The 19,908-nt window shown below is 37.4% G+C and overlaps 1 protein-coding gene across 9 annotated transcripts in view; it reads left to right on the top strand.

Moving 5' to 3' along the window:
- limch1b (LIM and calponin homology domains 1b) overlaps positions 1–19,908 on the top strand; it is a 235,788-nt gene that overhangs the window by 27,317 nt on the left and 188,563 nt on the right. The window lies entirely within an intron of this gene.

Here is a 19,908-nt window from a genome sequence, read left to right as displayed (position 1 = left end):
TTGTTTCCTAAAAAGAAAAAATAAAAACTGACATCTTTATTTAACCTAAATATGTAATTACGGTTATTTAATTTTAGTTATATAATTCATATACATATAATTTATATCATTTCATATCATTTAGTTATATAATAATAATCATACACATAATTAGATTTAATAGTAACCCAATTTGAAGCAAAAACAGAATGTTCTGACAAGCTTTGTGAAATTATACTACATGCCTGAATGAAACAAACAGCAGAAGCTCTGAATGAGATGCATATCCACTCTCTGACAGCAGGAGACACCTCTGGAACACCAGATACAGAGCAGATACAGCATTTCCTTGGTTAATGCTGTAAACAAAGCTGTGCTGCGGTGAAACCACTGATCTATATATAGATCAGAATATATAGATCAGTGGCTGAAACACTGTTTTAATATGAATTATACAGAGACGAGATGAAAAGAAAATACCACGTAAACTTTTCAGAAGACAGTCAGCTTCATATAAACCCCCAAATCAATATTGAGGATTTTCTTCCAATAGTTTGTGCATCATGAACAGTGAGTGATCTTTCTCTTTTCCACTTTTTTCTAAATTGGTATGTTTCGCCGGGCCATGAAGAAATATAGAGCTGAGTATCATCAGCATAACAGTGAAAGCTTACACCATGTTTCCTGATGATATCTCCCAAGGGTAACATGTAAAGCATGAAGAGTAATGGCCCTAGTACTGAGCCTTGAGGCACTCCATACTGCACTTGTGATCGATATGATACCTCTTCATTCACTGCTACAAATTGATGGTGGTCATATAGGTACGATTTAAACCATGCTAATGCACTTCCATTAATACAAACAAAGTTTTCTTTGTCGAACGCAGCGCTAAGATCCAATAGCACTAATAGAGAGATACAACCACGATCAGATGATAAGAGCGGGTAATTTGTAACTCTAATTAGAGCAGTCTCAGTACTATGATATGGTCTAAATCCTGACTGGAAATCCTCACAGATACCATTTTTTTTTCTAATAAGGAATATAATTGTGAGGATACTACCTTTTCTAGTATCTTGGACAGAAAAGGGAGATTCGAGATCGGTCTGTAATTAACTAGTTTTTTTGGGGTCAAGTTATGTTTTTTTAATGAGAGGCTTAATAGCAGCCAGTTTGAAGGTTTTGGGGACATATCCTAATGACAATGAGGAATTAATAATAGTCAGAAGAGGATCTATGACTCCTGGAAGCACCTCTTTTAGGAGCTTGGATGGGATAGGGTCTAACATACATGTTGTTGGTTTAGATGATTTAGCAAGTTTATACAATTCTTCCTCTCCTATAGTAGAGAATGAGTGGAACTGTTCCTCAGGGGATCTATAGTGCACTGTCTGATGCGATACTGTAGCTGACGGCTGCATGGTTACAATTTTATCTCTAATAGTATCGATCTTAGAAGTAGTTCATAAAGTCATTACTGCTGTGCTGTTGGGAAATGTCAACACTTGTTGATGCTTTATTTTTCATTAATTTAGCCACTGTATTGAATAAATACCTGGGGTTAGGTTTGTTCTACCATACTTGTAACAAGAAGTTGAATTTACAGTTTTAGCTATATGAAGTTTGCACAAAACTAAATAATGATCTGAGATATCATTGCTTGGCTGCATAATTTCAACACCATCAGCATCAATTCCATGCGACAGTATTCTAGAGTATGATTTTGACAATGAGTAGGTTCTGAGACGTGTTGTCTAACCCCAATAGAGTTCATAATGTTTATAAAGAGAGTATATTATATAATTAGAGTATATAATTTGAGTATAGTTACAAGCCGAGGTCTCTATACGTTACTGATGCATTACATTGCTGACAGATTGCAGTGTTTTATAATCTAGAGGTTGTAAAAAGGATGTAGCACACGCACCGTCGAGTCAAGTGCCAGTGTATTAGAGACCTGCTTCCACGAGACCCGACACAACAGAGTGTGCAGCACGTGACAAGACTTGATAGGCGAGTGCAGAGACTCATGTGTGTGCGGAATGCGGGAGAATAAAGTTATTCATTGGACTCCCGCAAAATAGAAATATCCAAACATAAAATATCAAAAACAAATAAATTGTTATTCATCTATTGCACAAAAGCCACGTGAACTAATATAAAATATAAACGATTAGCAGGTGCAAGCGTATGCAGAGTTTCAATTTAGGCTATAACAAGTGTTTGCAGCTTTCAGCAATGCAGTGCTGAAATTTGCGTGCTCACGAATCCTCTCATTCTAACACAGGAATTGTAGACATTATGAAAGATTCATTATGCATATATTTATTGTGTTATAAAAGAGATTTGTGAGATTGCGATGAACTGAGATGTCTTTAGAGATTATATATGCAATGCTCTTTGCTGGCATTCTGCCATGCCAAACCATGCATGCAGCAGCCGCTTGCTTGAGTTAAAAATAACAGTGTTCTGTGAATGTTTATGCTTTAATAACAAATATTTATCAAGAGCTTATATGTTGGCATTTCATAAATTTCATGGAGAAAAAAGTAACTGACTAGTTATTACTTTTAAAATAAAGTAATCAGAACAGTAACGCGATTACTTTCAAAAAGTAATCAGTAATCAGTAATTTGATTACATTTTCAGAGAACTTGCCCAACACTGGTTATCGCAATATCAAAATCTTAATAGTATGATTATTTCTTTAGATGCTGAAAAAGATAATGTGACCTCTCTGTGAAATCCAGGCTAAAGTCTAAAAATCTAATTATGAGATAACAAGCATCAAAGATTAATTTCAACCATTTATTTCACTATAATTTCAACCTTTGACATTGCCTTATTCAGTTAATATTAAAGATATAAAGGTTACATTTTCACAGAATGTTTTTTACCTTATGAATTTTATGTAGAAAACAGTAAATCACAAAAAAAAAAAAAAAAAAAAATAGACTTTAGCTGGGTTTTTACAGAGAGGGTCACGTATGATAGTCCAGTAGCACCAGTTATTACAAATGGTAGGCGTTTGAGAGTTTTAACTTAGGAAGGGGCACTGGGCAGGGCTGCCCCTTGTTACCCATTCTTTTTGCTATGGTTATCGAACCTCTAGCAAAGGCTGTGAGATGTAATATTATCCGCATATTTCTGACATTTTGGTTAATGGTAAACAACATAAAATTGCTCAGTATGCGGATCCTTTTGTTTGTTACTCAACCAGAAGAGTCTTCCTTTGATTACTGAACAGTTTAGCGAGGTTTCAGGATATAAAATTAACTTTTCTAAATCAGAGGCAATGCCCCCTTGAACCCCCTCCCCCCAGTTTCTTTTCCTTTTAAATGGTCTTCTTTTACAATTGGTGCTTGAGGATTTTGACAGATTGGACTCCCTTGCCATTGTCTATGTTAGGAAGGATAGCTCTGATCAAGATGATAGTCTTGCCTCAATTTTTGTACTTATTTCAGATGATCCCAATTCTCCTAAGTTGCATTAATTAAACATAATAATGGCTGGTTCAGCTTTTTATCTAGAACTGGGGGAATCCAAGATTGAAATTTACTAAAATGCAACTTCCCAGAAATAAAGGAGATCTTGTGGTTCCAGTTGTTAGGCTGTACCAGCTAGCTTCCCAGTTTCCCATGAGTGAAAAATTATTCAGATTAAGCTTCGTTAGACATTGAATCATTTAACTTGGGTGATGGTCCCTCTGGCCTGTCTCCAGTTCTTGTTATATTATAAAAGATTTCTGGTCTAGGGAAGAACAGCATTATTAGTAACATATTACATGTGTGAAAATAAATCAGAAATTGGGAAGGGAAAGCCAAAACTTTGTTTTACAATCACCAGCTGGAGTGCCCATGAGCTCCACAAGAGGGCATTCTCCTCCAGACTGTGCTCAACATGTTCTCAACATTACATTTTGTCGCCTATTACTCCAATAAGAGTAAATTTGGATTTTCAGCCTGGAATAATGGACAGTGGTTTCACATTTTGGAAAGACGTTGGTATAACCACTATAAAAGATCCATTTGAAAAGGTGTTGTTATCATTTGAACAGTTAAGGGCTAAATTTAAGTTACCCTAAAATAACTTCTTCAGGTATTTACAAATAAGGAGATTTGTGCAGATACATACCATCCCTGGATTTTCATCTTGCCCCACTCCAAAAAAGCAAGTGTTCCTGGATAAAATATAAGAGGTCACTAATAAAGCGATGTTATGAAGCTCTTTTGAAAGGAACAAAAGTCAATAACGAGGCAACCCTAGCTATTTGGGAGCAAGATTTGGGGCTGTCAATCAATGTAGATACATGGACACAAATTTGGCAGTATGTTGACAATATATAAAGTTGTAATAGAATGAAAGGCCTGTCCAAAATTACTCCATTACGCAGGCATGTATTTAATCACATTTTTTCTTCATTTTGTTTAAAGAGCAAAATAGAAGAGGGTGACTTTGTTCACTGCACTTAAATTTGTACATGTTTATGCTTATTGGGTACAACTCTGTAGGAGACTAAGTCTTATATTTAATATAGGTTGCAACCTCAATTCACTTTATTTGTTGTTAGGTGTTGCTAATAAGAATATAAAGAGCATTTTGGACAGGAAGTTGTCCAGGTCAACATGAACCTTAATTTTTTATTTGGATTTTTAAGCTGTGGTTTATGTTGGTATGTAGTCACTTGTGGAATGTACTGTGTATGTGGTCAGAAAAAAAGAAAAATGTCGTGTCATAGCCTTGTGTGCAGTGCTCCTCCATCCACCATATTAAAACCCTCTGGGGTTGACTAATGAGATTTAACAATCGAATCTGTAAAGGGCCTACTTTTATTTGTATAAATACATAATAACAATTCTTTGTGCATTTATAAAATAAAGAAAACAAACAGAGTGCGCTGCCTGCCGCCTTGGTTCTGTGTGATCATTTGGAAATGTGTCATTAAAATGAACTGTAACTCAGCAAATACTCAACAAAGAGACATGAGAAGATAGATCTATAGAAAGCTTGACACGTCTACTTATCGAAAACAAATATACTGTGATAAAGTAATCCATATGAAAACAACACAATGTCCAGTCTTTCACGTCTCCCTTCATTAATGCGACCATGCCCACGCGCTGAACGCGCTATTGATATTACAATCATCCACGTGAAGCTTGTGGTGGGTAGTTTTGTCAAAAGACCCGGTACTTCGGTACCAAGTCGGTACTAAAAAAATGAAAATGTCACGGTACCAGGTTTCTTTAAGTACAGGTGGTACCGAGTACCCGGTCAACCCGGTTCTTGACGCATACAGCGCTATGATTTCCGCGAAGCAGAAAACATGGACGGAATCTCAAAATCCAGTCATGAAAATGAAACTTACATTTTAATATGGACAGTCATGGAATTTGTCAAAGTTAGCATAAATTAATCAAATCAAATCTCCATATGGACCAGTATCTGTAAATGTTAAGCCACAAAAGTTGGTTGAAATATGAATCTTGCATGTTCTGTGCATCTCTGTGTGAATGAATGAATGGCAGAGACGTGCGGGTTTGTTTACTACATAGACTGAAGCGCGTGAGCATCTGCCGTCTCAAAGAGGACATAAATACATAAACAACATCACTTCACTTCACAAGCATCTTACTGTTTCATTTGAGTAAAACCAGTGTCTATTTAAAGGTATTCACAACAACCCAGGGTTTCCCACACATTGATTTATTTGTTGCGACCGCCACAATATCAAAACTGACCGCCACAAATAGATTTTTCAAAAGGCTTTGACTTCATTGAATAAACATGAGCACTGCACGTTTCCAAATCAAAAACCGATGCGGGTGTTTTTATATCACTGTATTTCAGAAGGAAACCGACTGTATTTAGAAAATTTTCTATTTCATTTTCATTTCATTTTGCATGTAATGCTTGATAAGGCAGCGTTTGTGAGCACAGCACTGCTTTAAAGCTGTTACCGGAGAAACCTCTATCTCTCCCGCTCTTAAAGCGCCTCCTGCTGGCAGAAAATGAACTTGCCAAAACCCGTAAAAATAAAAGTTCATTTTTACATATAGGCATTGTGCTAGAAATATTATTATTATTTAGTAGAATGTATGTGATACTGCTACTACTGTTGAAAATGTATACACCTTTTTTTTTTAAGAAATAAATCACAAACTATTTCTCCCATGTTTTAATTTGAATAGCAAATCCCCTTTATTTAACAAACAATAAAATGTTTTTAAATTTCATTAATTAAAAGACAAATTAAATTTGGGTGAAACTTTTTTAATGTTTTTCATAATTATATTACTTGTAGAAAAACTTTAAACACAATTGTAAATAAGTATAATTATTTGCATTTGTGTTTAAGTGATGGAATTTTTTTTTTTTTTTTTTTTAATTAGCATATTTTTGTGTTTTGCTTTGGTACCGGAATTGGTACCGAGAACCGTGGATTTTCACTGGTATCGGTACCGAATACTGAAATTTTGGTACCGTGACAACACTAGTGGTGGGTAACCGCCCACTTCAAAGCAAACAAAGCAGTGAGACTGTACTTCACGTTTTTTAAATGTTACTGTTCGCTTAGAGGAATAAGACATAATTCACCTCAAGAAGACGCGCTGAGAGGGTTAAGATTTGGATTACCTCAGAAAAAAGAATAAAGCGGCTTGATCCAGCAGAGATCATAAACATGAGTAAGTCTTTTATATTATTAATCTACTTGTATTAGTTTTCATGTAACTTGTACACATTTTACTAGTTAGACTTTTTCCAAACTATAATTCCTGACTAAATTTATAATCAAGTGAAACATTACGAAGTTTAATTTACATCATCTCAATGTTTCACGATGTCAGGATTTTTTTTCTTTCTTTTTTTTTTTTTTTTTAGAGCCACATATATTTCATAGGCCCACATACAAAGCATGCTTGTGTTTTTAAGAATGTAACTAAGCTTCTGTTCATGAATATCTGCTCTGGTGTAAATATTTTGAATGTGTTATAGCCCGTCATTGGTGTTGGCAATCATCTGAGGTATAAATGTATCAAGTAAGCTGCAAATATCACTGATAATAAATGTGCTATGTGGTAATTGTGTTCTTTTTTTCCTATAAATTACTACTGGTATCAGTGACCATCACAATAATGTTAATAATGCAGTTTATTTGTGTAAACAGCATGCTTGCTTTTTTATTTCAGATAAAGGATAACAGTGCAAATGAACCTGTTGCAAAGCGAGCCAATGCAAATAAGCAGCCCACTCAGGAACCTGGAACACAGCTAAGAACAAGCGAGGCACACACTCCCATCTCTTCAAAGTCTCTTCAAAAAATCATGTCCTTCAGAGCACATAAACAATATACATTTTGGAAATATGTCTTACTATACCATTCAAAAGCTTGGAGTCAGTATATATAGAAATTAAAACTTTTATTAAACACAAGTAATGATAAATACAATAATCATGTTACAAACGATGCTGTTCTTTCAATTCATCAAAAAAATCTGAAAAAAATCTTCTAATTTCTTTTCAACATTAATAATAATAATAATAATAGTAATAAATGTTTTTTTGAGTAACAAATCAGAATATTAGAATGATTTCTGAAGGATCGTGTGACTGGAGTAATGATGCTAAAAATTCAGCTTTGAAAGTCAGCTTTGATTGTTCCTAATTAACTGTTTAACTGCACTCGCAAGTGAATCTCATGATATTTTGTGGGAAAATTAAATATATTCTAAATAAATTACAAACATAAAAAAAGAAACATTTTATTTTTGTCCTCACATTCTTTCATTATGCGGGCCTTTGTCTTCTCAGGTGTGAATCACACTAATATTCATGGTCAATCACGCCTAGTTGCATATGCCCTTTTGAAACAAAAAGTGTCTTAGAAAATTTAAATCATACTATTGTTTTCTGTGAGCGAGTAAACAAGAGGATTTTCACATCATTTTGAAGCAAAAATTCTAGGCTACAAGATCCAGGTTTGATAGTCTTGTGAACAAATGTTCTGTATGTGTTTTATGACCTTATTTCAGTGACTTCAAAATTGTAGTTTTTCTCAAAAACACAATCATATTGTTACATTCTGTGACTTTCAGTTTCCTTATTTGGTCTTTTTCCTGTTCTAGTTTTGTTAATTAATCCCCACCTGTCTCCATTTCCGTGATTACCTCCTGTGTGCTTAAATACCCTGTCTGTTTAGTTCTTCCTCGTCCGTGATTAATGTAGTATTGTTGTATCCTGATGTGAGTTAAGTTTATGTTGGATGTGCCCTTGTTCCTCCGCGATCATTAAAAGAAACCCATTGTATATCGTCTTCCTCGTGCGCCTTCATTACACACCAGCAAAACGGTAACAGAATCACGGACCCAACAGTTTAGCGGCGTTTTTCTTTCATTTTGTTTTTTTTGTTTTCCCCCCTCTCGGAATGGCAATCCCAGCAGTCCAACTCCTGTGCCTGGAGCAACTGGACCGTTCGCTGAAGGACCATACTAGGGACTTTCTCGATCTGGCGTGCCTTACCCACTTCCCCGACCGCTCGCTCTCTAATTTCTACTACACCGGCCTGAGCGAGCGGTGTAAGGCACGCCTACCAGCGAACGGTCCCAGAGAGGATTTCGCCGCTTTCGTGGAGTGGGTGCTGGAGAAAAATGGATCCCCATTTACCATCTGCACTGCCGAAGAGGATATCTCCAGTCCCACTCCCGAACCAGAGACCAGCCAGTCGCCATCCCGCCGCATGGAGCTAGAGCCCACCGCAGCCGCAGAGCCCGAGCCAATCACCGACAGGGAGCAGGAACTTGAGAGCGCGACAGACCAGGTGTGTGAGCCGGCAACACCGTGCGTCGTGGAACTACTGGTGGAGATCGAGGGCGTGGAGGAAAGTTCCTCTGCTCCTCTTCCGCTGGTTCCGTCCAGCCCTGATCCTCCTGTGTTCCCTCCCATCCTCCCTCTCTCATCTCCTCCTAGACCAGCCAGTTCCTTGACCTCATCTCTGCTGGTGCCAGTCAGTCCCGCAGCTCACCCTCAGTCCGCGCCATCTGGGCGCGATGGTTCGCCACAGGACTTCCAGTCCCCAGCTTCGCCTTGGCGTGTGGATTCCCTGTCTCCGCCTCCAGCCTCCGAGCCCTGGTCTCCTCCTCGGTCCTTCGACCCAGCGGCTCCGCCTTGGCTCTTAGCTCCCTCGTCTCCGCCGTGGCCCGGCATCCCACCTGCTCCACCAAGCTCCCTCGTCCCTCCGGCTCCACCTTGGTCAGTCGTCGACCATCCGCCGCCTCTGGACTTCATTCCTCTGGCTTCGCCTCATCACTCCATCCCTCCGGCTCTGTCAGGCTCCTCCTTCCCTCTGGTTCCGCCTCCATCCTCAGTCACTCCGGCTCTGCAGTGGTCTGCCAGGGCCCCGCCTCCGCCTTGGTCGCCTGAGCCTTCTGCTCCGCCTTGGCCCTCCAGATCCTTGGCTTCACCCTGGCTCTGCGGCTGCTCTGCTCCATCTTGGGCTCCTCACCCACCGGCGCTGTCTCCGTCTGTCGGCCCCCTGGTGTCGTCGGCTCCTCCACCATGGCTCCTCCTGCCGTCGACTCCACCATGGATCTCCATCCTGGCTGGTCTCTGGAGCACCATCTGGCTCCTCCTGCTCTGGGCTCCTCCCTGGCTCCTCCCTCCTTCCACTCCACCCTGGTTCCTAGCTCCTTGCTCCCTCTTCGCCTGCCCCTTGCCTGCCCCATGCCCGCCTCCAGAACCCCCACCCTCCCTCCGCTGGTATTCCTCTTGCAGTGCGAGGACACACCGTTCCGGGAGGGGGCGAATTGTTACATTCAGTGACTTTCAGTTTCCTTATTTGGTCTTTTTCCTGTTCTAGTTTTGTTAATTGATTAATCCCCACCTGTCTCCATTTCCCTGATTACCTCCTGTGTGCTTAAATACCCTGTCTGTTTAGTTCTTCCTCGTCCATGATTAATGTAGTATTGTTGTATCCTGATGTGAGTTAAGTTTATGTTGGATGTGCCCTTATTCCTCCGCGATCATTAAAAGAAAGATTTTATATCGTCTTCCTCGTGCGCCTTCATTACACACCAGCAAAACGGTAACACATGTACATACATGCTATTTACATATTATTGTAGCCTCAGTTTGTACTGAATATAGTGTTTTCAGACTTTAGCCATGTATATGTTTATAAGCAACTAAAAAAAGCACAAAAATCAGGGTATGTCAAAACTTCACAAGGCCCCCAAAACCCCCTTAGGCGTGATTGACCATGGATATTTGAGTGATTCACACCTGAGAAGACGAAGGCCCACATAATGAGCTGCATAATGAGCCTTTCAGTCAGGTATGTGACCAAGAGGGAAGAGTTACAATAAAGAATATGAGGACAAAATAAATGTATATATTTTTATGTTTGTAGTTTATTTAGAATATCTTTAATTATCCCACAAAATAACTTGAGATTCACTTGCGAGTGCAGTTAAACAGTTTATTAGGAACAATTAAAGCTGACTTTCAAAGCTGAATTTTTAGCATTGTTACTGCAGTCACACGATCCTTCAGAGATCATTCTAATATTCTGATTTGCTACTCAAAAAAACATTTTTTTTTTTTTTTTAATTGAAAGAACAGCATCTTTGTAACATGATTATTGTATTTATCATCACTTGTGTGCTAAATAAGTTTTAATTTCTATATATACTGACTCCAAGCTTTTGAATGGTATAGTGTATATTGTTACACTTGAAGTAAGACTGGAGTAATGATACTGAAAATTTAGTTTGATCAAAGGAATAAATTAAATTTTAAAATATATTCAAATAGAAAGTAGTTATTTAAAATAGTAAAAATATTTCACAATATTACTGCTTTAGCAAATAGCATTTGGATCAAATAAATGCAGGCTTGGTCTGCAGAAGAGAATTCTTTACAAAAAAATTTAAAATCTTTCTGTTCAAAAGTTTTGACTGGCATTGTGTTATGTTGAAATATATAAATTAACATCACATACCTGGCACATACCTTATATTTTATATCTTATTGCTGTCTATGTTATACTGTATGTTAGAACATAAAAAAAAAAAAATCCTAGCATTGTGAAACATTGAGATGATGTAAATGAAACTTCATAATGTTTCACTTGATTATACATTTAGTCAGGAATTATATTTTGGAAAAATCTAAAGTAAAATGTGTACAAATTATATGAAAACTAATACAAGTAGATTAATAATAAAAAAGACTTACTCATGTTTATGATCTCTGCTGGGTCAAGGCACTTCATTCTTCTTTCTGAGGTAATCCAAATCTTATTCCTCTCAGCGCGAAGCGAACAGTAACATTTAATAAAACGTGAAGTACAGTCTCGCTGCTTTGTTTGCTGTCATGTGGGTGTTTACCTGCCGCGAGCTTCACGTAAACCATTTTTATATCAATAGTGCGCTTGGCGCATGGGCATGGTAGCATTAGATATAATGAAGGGAGACGTGAAAGACTGGACATCCCATTGTTTTCATATGGATTACTTTATGACAGAATGTTTGTTTTCAATAAGACTTACTCAGTTTAAAAGTAGATACAAGCTTTCTATAGATCTATCTCTCATGTCTCTGTGTTGAGTATTTGCTGAGTAAGAGTACATTTTAATGACGCATTTCTAAATGAAGATCACGCAGAACCAAGGGGGCAGACAGTACACTCTGTTTCTTTTATTTATTTTATAAATGCACAAAGTTTTGTTGTTATTATGTGTGTATACAAATAAAAGTAGACCCTTTACAGATTCGATTGATGTATTGCTCTTATCTGTACGATTTCGGTCTTATCAGGAGAATATACCACAAAATGCGTATTCGCATTAGTTGCCTCCAGGGGGTTAACTGTGTCAAAAGCAGCGGACAGATCCAGTGGGATAAGTATTGAAGATTTGGAATCTGTTCTTGCCAGTCTTAGGGCTTCAACCACTGAGAGCAAGGCAGTCTCGGTTGAATGTTCACTTCTGAAACCAGACTGGTTGCTGTCAAGGAGGTTGTTCTGTGTAAGAAAGGGAGAGACTTGGTTGAACACAGCTCATTCAAGCGTTTCTGAAATGAAAGAAAGAAGGGAAACCGGTCTGTAGTTCTTTAAAAGAGATGGGTTAAGGGTGGTTTCTTAAGTAGTGGGGTTATACGAGCCTGTCTAAATGTTGAGGGAAAAATACCAGTGTAAAGGGATATGTTAATGATGTGAGTGAGTGCAGGTACAACTGCAGGAGAAATGGCTTGGAGGAGATAAGATGGAATAGGATCAAGCAGACAAGTAGTAGGATGATTAGAAAAGATGAAGGATGTGAATGAGTGTGTGTTTGCTGGTAAGATGTGCTTGACAGATTGTGGTGTGGAAAACTGTGCACTAATGTTTTTAATTTTATTAATGAAAAACGTGGCAAAGTTGTCAGCCATTAGAATTGATGCAGGAAGGGGAGGAGGAGGACAAAGGAGTAAGGAAAATGTTTTAAAGAGCATGCGAGAGTTAGACAATGTTAATTTTGTTACGGTAGTATGTCCTTTTAGCAGTGGAGACATTAGCAGAAAAGGAAGAGAGGAGTGACTGATACACATTAAGGTCAATAGGATTTTTGGATTTTGCCACACCCTTTCAGCCTCCCTGAGCTTAGAACAATGTTCGCGGAGAACATCAGATAACCGAGGGGCAGTGTTAGCAACAACAGATGCTAACAATTTAGGGGAAGGAAGCGAAGATGAAACCATAGCAGATAGCCGGGAGGGTGAGAGTGATTGTAGGTTACGTCGAAAGATGACATGTGGAGGGGTATGTATTGTGTCAGGGACAATGTTGAGGTTAAGAGTGAGGAGGAATGTGATCCGAAGTGTGCAGTGGAGTAACCAGTACATGATCAGTGGAGCAGTGTCGTGTGTAAATAAGGTCCAATTGGTTGCCTAATTTGTGAGTAGCAGTAGTTGACACTCGGCTGAGATCAAAAGAGGCAAGCAGAGTGTGGAAGTCTGTAGCCTGAGGTTTATCTAGGTGGATGTTGAAGTCTCTAAGCATAACTAGGGGAATACCATCCTCAGGAAAGTTTGAGAGCAGCACATCTAGTTCATCCAAGAAGTTTCCTAGTGGTCCTGGGGGTTGATAAACAACTACAAAATGGATTTTAAGAGAGTAGGTAATAGTAACTGAATGAGATTCAAAGGAGCTGTTGATACCCAAAGATGGTAAAGGATTAAATTTCCAATTATTAGAGATAAGCTGACCAGTACCTCCACCTCTTCCAGTCAAACGGGGGGAGTGGGAAAATGAGAAATTATTGGAGAGTGCTGCAGGTATAGCAGTGTCCTCTGGTTTGATCCAGGTCTCTGTCAGGGCCATTAGATTTAGCTTTGAATGACTAATAAAAGAAGTAATAAAATCGGCTTTGTTTACAGAGGACTGGCAATTCCAGAGACCAATAGAAAAAGAAAGTAGTTTATTAGCAGGCATAGTTAGAGTGGTAGTGATAGTAGGGACCTGGAAACGCATAGTAAGAATAGGTTTTAAAAACTGAAACAGAAGTGAAACAAGTAGTAGGAAAAAGGATGAATCAAAAGCGATACTTATATCCCTTGCCGGTGTCCCTGCCTGGTGAAGTCGCACAGTAGAGTCGATGGTCTTTATACTCTTCGGTCTTTACATGAGGAGGGCTGCCGCGACTGCTGCCATGGGAAACTAACCTTTTTTATACTCGCCAGACAAAACGGAAATTGAATTCAGCTGAACACACTTTCCTGTTTATCATAACAAAGGTCTAAGCAAGCGCACAACACTGACAAGGTATGCAATAGAGTTCGAGACCAAACGCAACTTAAGCACATCTCAACACAGTAAACAAACAAGCGTTTCCTAGCAACGACAACTGCGCTAAACACTAATGAGACAAGAAAAAAAATACACTTACGATCTGCTTTTATCTTCCTCTGATTGAATGCTTCTCTCAAAGAGTATTACTTTACACTGTCTTCTGCTAGCGATTGAACACACTTTACTGTTTATCACAACAAAGTTTTAAGCAAGCACATAACACTGACAAGGTATGTGATAGCGTACGAGACCAAACTTCAGCATGTCTCAAAATTGTGAATTTTTTTGGTAAAAAGCTAAATTGTGCCCAGTGCCTTGATTGACCAAACACAATGAAGTATATAACGATCATAATTACATACAATTATATATAATTATATTTTATGTAAATAGTTTTATTTATTCAGATTTTTGTCTTCAATAATGTAAATTAGGGTGTAGGGTCACAGAGTAAGCTGCTGTAGTGCATAAGTGCATAATCCAGTTTGTTCTAAACATGAGACATGCTTTATATTAAGGGCTTTAAAATAACGCAAAAGATACGTGTAGTTTAAAGTGGCTTGAGATGCTCTGAAACATATGTGTTGCTGACAGATAGGCTACTTGCGCTCTTTAATGCTGTGCAGAAAAAAATTCCAGCTTTTGCCTAATCACGTATTGCAGTTAAAAGGGTCATATGACGTTGCTAAAAAGAACATTATTTTGTGTATTTGGTGTAATGCAGTGTGTTTATGCAGTTTAAGGTTAAAAACACACATCATTTTCCATATAATGTACATTATTGTTTCTCCTCTAAGCCCTGCCTTTCTGAAACGCATCGATTTTTACAAAGCTCATTGTTCTAAAAAAAGCGAGGTATGCTCCGATTGGCCAGCTATCCAGTGCATTGTGATTGGCCATATACCTTTAGCGTGGGACGGAAATGTTATGCCCCTTAACACTGCAATGTCATCTCCCAGCAGGACGAGACTCAGTCCAGCTCTTCTGCTCATGCACATTCCATCATCGGTTCTCTTTTAGCAGTTCACTCAATGTTATATTAGGAGTAACTGAATCTTTTGGAAGGCCAAACAAAGTAGTTTCGCTTTCACACATGAAACACACAGTGTCCACAACATGGCGGCGGCAACAGTGAGAATAAATGTTATGCCTTCTTTCTTTGAGTGAACATTTGGGCTGTGTTATGCAAATCTTCCCACATTGTAACGTAGACATGGGGTGGGGTGGGGTTGGGGGGTAGGCGTGGATTTGAGACTTTAGTCTTTGCAACTTTACAGGTCTTCTTTATGCACCAAGAGCTTGTAACACTCCAAAGAGAAAGGAAAAATTGAAATCACATCATATGACCCCTTTAAATTTTGATTAATCGTGCAGCCCTAGGTGTTTTCCTCAGTGCATAACTTACATTTCACAGGTATATTCTCCATCTGTAAATGTTAGAAATCATGGAAATATTTCCATGGAGTCGGGAGTGGATTAGCCTTCTGCATTAAAGTCTCCTCTTAACTTCATAGATTTGCTATGCACGCCAAACAGGAGCACTGACTATTCTATATAATATATTCATTTTGCTAAAATATTTGTAGTTGGACAATAAATGTGCCATGTGTAAATATTTGAACCTAAAAGTGAGTGTATTTTTATGATAGCTCTAACAGTAAAGCGACTGTAATGGGGTAATCAAAATCGCCAAATACAGTTAGTCTGTGCTTTTGTTTTTATTTATTTTCATTTCCTTCTGCTTTAAATTGCATTATTTTTGTTTTTAGATTGTAATGTTACAATGTTAGAATGTAATGTGATTTTAATCCTTTTTGGCACATAATATTTAACTTAGTCTACATAATTACATTCACTTTATGTTTTTATAGCCTTTAATGTCAACACTGTTTAACTGGACAATATTTAACAGGGTGTGAAATACAAAGTTTTTAGAACAAATACAGTTTTTATTTTTATTTTTTTATCCAAGTACAAAACCATAGAAAATACAGAGATTTATACAGTATATCGCAAACCCAAAAATACTGAAATATATATATATAATTTTTTTTTTTTTTTTTTTGCCCATATCACCCAGTCCTATGAGATACTAAGCAGATTTTATTTTCTACTAAGTTGGTATAGTATACATTGTTTCATTATAACATTATGTTAGTTATATGTTTGGTTATGAACGGTAAAATACGCAGGCACTAAAATGTCTGTAGCATTATCATAATTTTCAGCATAAAAACAAAATGAATCCAGCATGCTGTTCTTCTCAAGAGAAAATCTCTGTATTGTTTTTACTTTTGTTATTTTACTGAGTTTTTGTTGTGCCTGATTGGAGACCCCTGTCGAGCACAACAAAGCAGGGGATGTGGTAAACTTGGGCACGGATACGTGAGAATGGGCTGTGTTATGTCATCAAAATGTCTGCTGGGAGCAGAGTCACAGAAAAAAGGAAACCTCTTTTGATTGTTTAGGGAAACAATGCAGACACGCACCGGGATGCATTCCATGTGCAGCAGCAAAAGGGGACACATTCCATCGACTAATTGAATGGCTTGGGACCACCTGCACTGTTGTTTTCGATTGTGAAATGTCAGGCATCTGCCAGAAGCGATGTTTTGACAATCCCTCCGACTGAAAAGAGATCCTGATTCCTGTGAAAAGAAAAGAGCATTCAAAATGGACATTTCTGTCATAAATTATTTTTTGTTTTTGTACAAGGCAAAACTGCGGTAACTGATTGAATGGTTTATTGGGCACACAAAATGGTTGAAAATATTCCACAAACTTATGAAAGCACTGCTGACTAGTAGGGCTGCACGATTAATCCAATGCTATTGTCACATCTTATCAGTAAAGCCGGTTCTGTGATTAGTAGATCTCCATCACTTACTTTCAGATGGAGCAGCGTTTACTACACAGAGCCATAGTTCACTGACAAGCTACGCATGATACTTAAATTTCTTCAAGATGCAATGCTCCTTTCTCTGTTTTTCACAGAGAGTAAAAATTCGGATGAAAAATATAATTTTCACAAATATTGGACCTGTTTTGGTGCAAAAAATACTCTGCAAAATTTCTAAATAGGGATGCACCAATGCATCGGCAAGTAATCTGTTACAGCAATTATCTGCACAATCGGCCAATGCCAGTGACCAATGATAAGGGCCGATTATTTACTGTCAATCAAAAGGCAGCAGAAGAGCATGTCAGACTGCAACTTGCGTGAAGAAAATGTTTCTTGTGTTGGTTTTGGGGATGTAGTGGTTATTGTGTTGATTTTAGGATTGATCTGTTTAAAGAAATTATTAGATTTCTAATTTTGTAGATTTCATCACTAAATTTAAACAATAAATGCTGTTTTGACACTCTTAAATGTGGCGTGACAGGTTGCTGTAGCCATTGTAGTTCAATAGCTCAAAATAAACATGAATGAACATCAGGTGGTGCTGAAAGATACAGTACAACTTACCAAAATGTATCATGTCTTATAAAATCGCTTAATCAGCATTTCAACCAAAAAAAATAAATAAAAAAATAAAAAATAAAAAATTCAATTAAAGACGTTAATAATATACACTTAAAATTGCATTTACCTCAGGAAAGTTATCCAGTGTCCACAGTTGGTTAGTTAGCTGTAAAAAGCATTAGGGGATGCTTATTTACTGTTAATTATTTAAATTATTTAATTATTTTTGTATGTTTGAATAAATCTGTCTGTCAGGATTGGACTGTCTTTGTTGTGTGTTTCTCCCTCATGTGCCCTTATTTGGTCATTCCTGTTCCTGTCCTCGTTGTCTCTTAACTAGTCATTCTATTCATCTGCGTTCCTCCCAATTGCCTAATACAAAGTCATGTATTTAGGTCCAATCTGTGCGTTCCTCCTTTGTCTAGTCTACCAGTTGTGTACGTGTGTCTTCCTTCCCTTCCAAGTTTGGATTTACCCTTTGTGTTGGATTTAATAAAAGACAGTTTTGTTTATCCACGGCTCCTTCGTTCCTTCTGGCAGCGTATCGTGACAGTCATGACAACAAGTCCCTCAATTGGCATTAAAACACTACTGTCAGAATTTACTAAAAACACTCTGTGGGATATAAGTGCTGAAAGGCACTAATGCACAGTTATTTTTGTGACTCACCTTATTGAATATGCATTTGTAGGAGTTACCCTTCCAATGGGTAAATTTATGGGAGGAGAGAATTTAAAGGAGTAACGCAACACAATTTGTCCTGGTTAATTCACTGGTATTTGCAGCATTATTTAACGCCCAAAACAGCATGTTTTAAAGCAGGCCGTAATTTGCACTGCCCTTGGTAGATTGCACTGGTCATTGTGGAAATTGGATGTTCCGTCTGTGTTCCTTAAATGTGTCCCTTGTTAGTAAATTAGTAAATTGTTAGTAAATCACCCTCAGAATATTCAGCGCTTTTATGGAATTGTGGTCTAACACTAATTTTCCCGGTTAAATAAATCTGGCCCTTAGTTGGGAGAGATTTTTTTTTCCTTAAGAAAACCAACTATCTGTATCAGCATCTGTATCAGGATACATGTCATTCTGAGTAATCGACCATCGTTATCAGCTGAAAAATGTTTTATCTGTGCAACTCTATTTAAAAACTATCCTCAAGAATCATAAAAAATTTAAACTGCATGACCCCTTTAAAGCCGATTAGGCATGGTTATCACCAGATAATTTTAAAATAGCAAATACTGTCCATTTAATTGTCCAAGCCAATATGTAATCATCACCCCCTATCCTATTTTGCTTGCTTTCTTTATGAAATGATGAGTGGATACTTTCTAGGTGTTGACAGAAAGATGAGTTCACAACTCTGACTTTCATTCACTCAAGAATTAGACCACACCATGTTGGTTTGTCTGGCCAGAGGAGATCTGACCCCCCCCAAATTAGTCCGGTTACTCCCTAGTTTTTTTTTTTTCTTCTTTTTTTTTCATTTCTGTCTCTGATGGAGTTTTGGTTACTTGCCACTGTTGCTTTTTGGCTGGCTTAGTTTAGGACACTTAATATTTGGGAAATATTATTAACAAGACTGCACAGATATTATTGGATGAGAACTGAACTGAGCTAAATGATGACATCACTTCTCCAGAGCTGCTTTATCAACAAAATAAACTCATTCTGAAAAATTACTGTTTACTGTTATGTTTTTGGAACTGCTTTACACCACAATTTAATTTTAATCACTGAATCACAATTTTCATGTGTATCACTGTAAAGCTGCATTAAAATAAACTGCTTTCTATAATTCGCTATATAAATAAAGGTGGCATGACTTGACTTGGCTGATGTATCCCAAAGGCAGATATATCAGTTGATATGATTTCGTTATCTGTGTATGCCGATGAATGTTGGAAGCTGACTTTTATTGTGACAGTGCTGTGAACATCAGCATTGAGCACCAATTCTCTAATACATTATAAGAAAGAACTGTTAAACAATGAAACTGAACTGTATATGAAAAAAAATATATAATGGCCAATATGTCATATTTTATGTCATGTTCACTGTGTAAATGAAGCATTAGCATTACCTGGTCTCTATTTGAGAAAATATGATTCAGCCAGACTAGACTAGATTAGTTAGTGCACTTTTGGTTGGAGTGTTTACTTTTTGTTTATGTTAACAGTTTCTTTGTGAAAAACTACTATATCAGGATTATTTGTATAGGTGTATTGGTCCCACTTTATATTAGGTGACTTTTACTACTAAGTACTTGCAATTAAATTAATCATTTGGTACAATGCATTTATTGTATACATACATGTTTTTACATTGTACTTATATTTTTAAAAATACCTATATATGCATACAATACCTATATGTAATTACATCTGTAATTAATTTCTGTAATTACATTTATAATTACATTTATTGTCCCATCCCTTACACCTTAACCCACCCTTAAACCTACCCATACCACCAAACCTGTCCCTAACCTTACCTGTATCCCACCGTAATAGCAGCAAAAGTGTTTTGCAATACAATATGAACACAATAAATACATTGTACTTATTTATTGATGTAAGTACATAGTAGTTAAGACCACCTAATATAAAGTGTGACTAGTGTATTTGTCTTCACCTCAA

Source organism: Cyprinus carpio, chromosome B14 (genome assembly GCF_018340385.1).
Source record: "Cyprinus carpio isolate SPL01 chromosome B14, ASM1834038v1, whole genome shotgun sequence".
Classification (NCBI taxonomy): Eukaryota; Metazoa; Chordata; class Actinopteri; order Cypriniformes; family Cyprinidae; genus Cyprinus; species Cyprinus carpio.
This window is presented reverse-complemented; position numbering and strand designations above follow the sequence as displayed.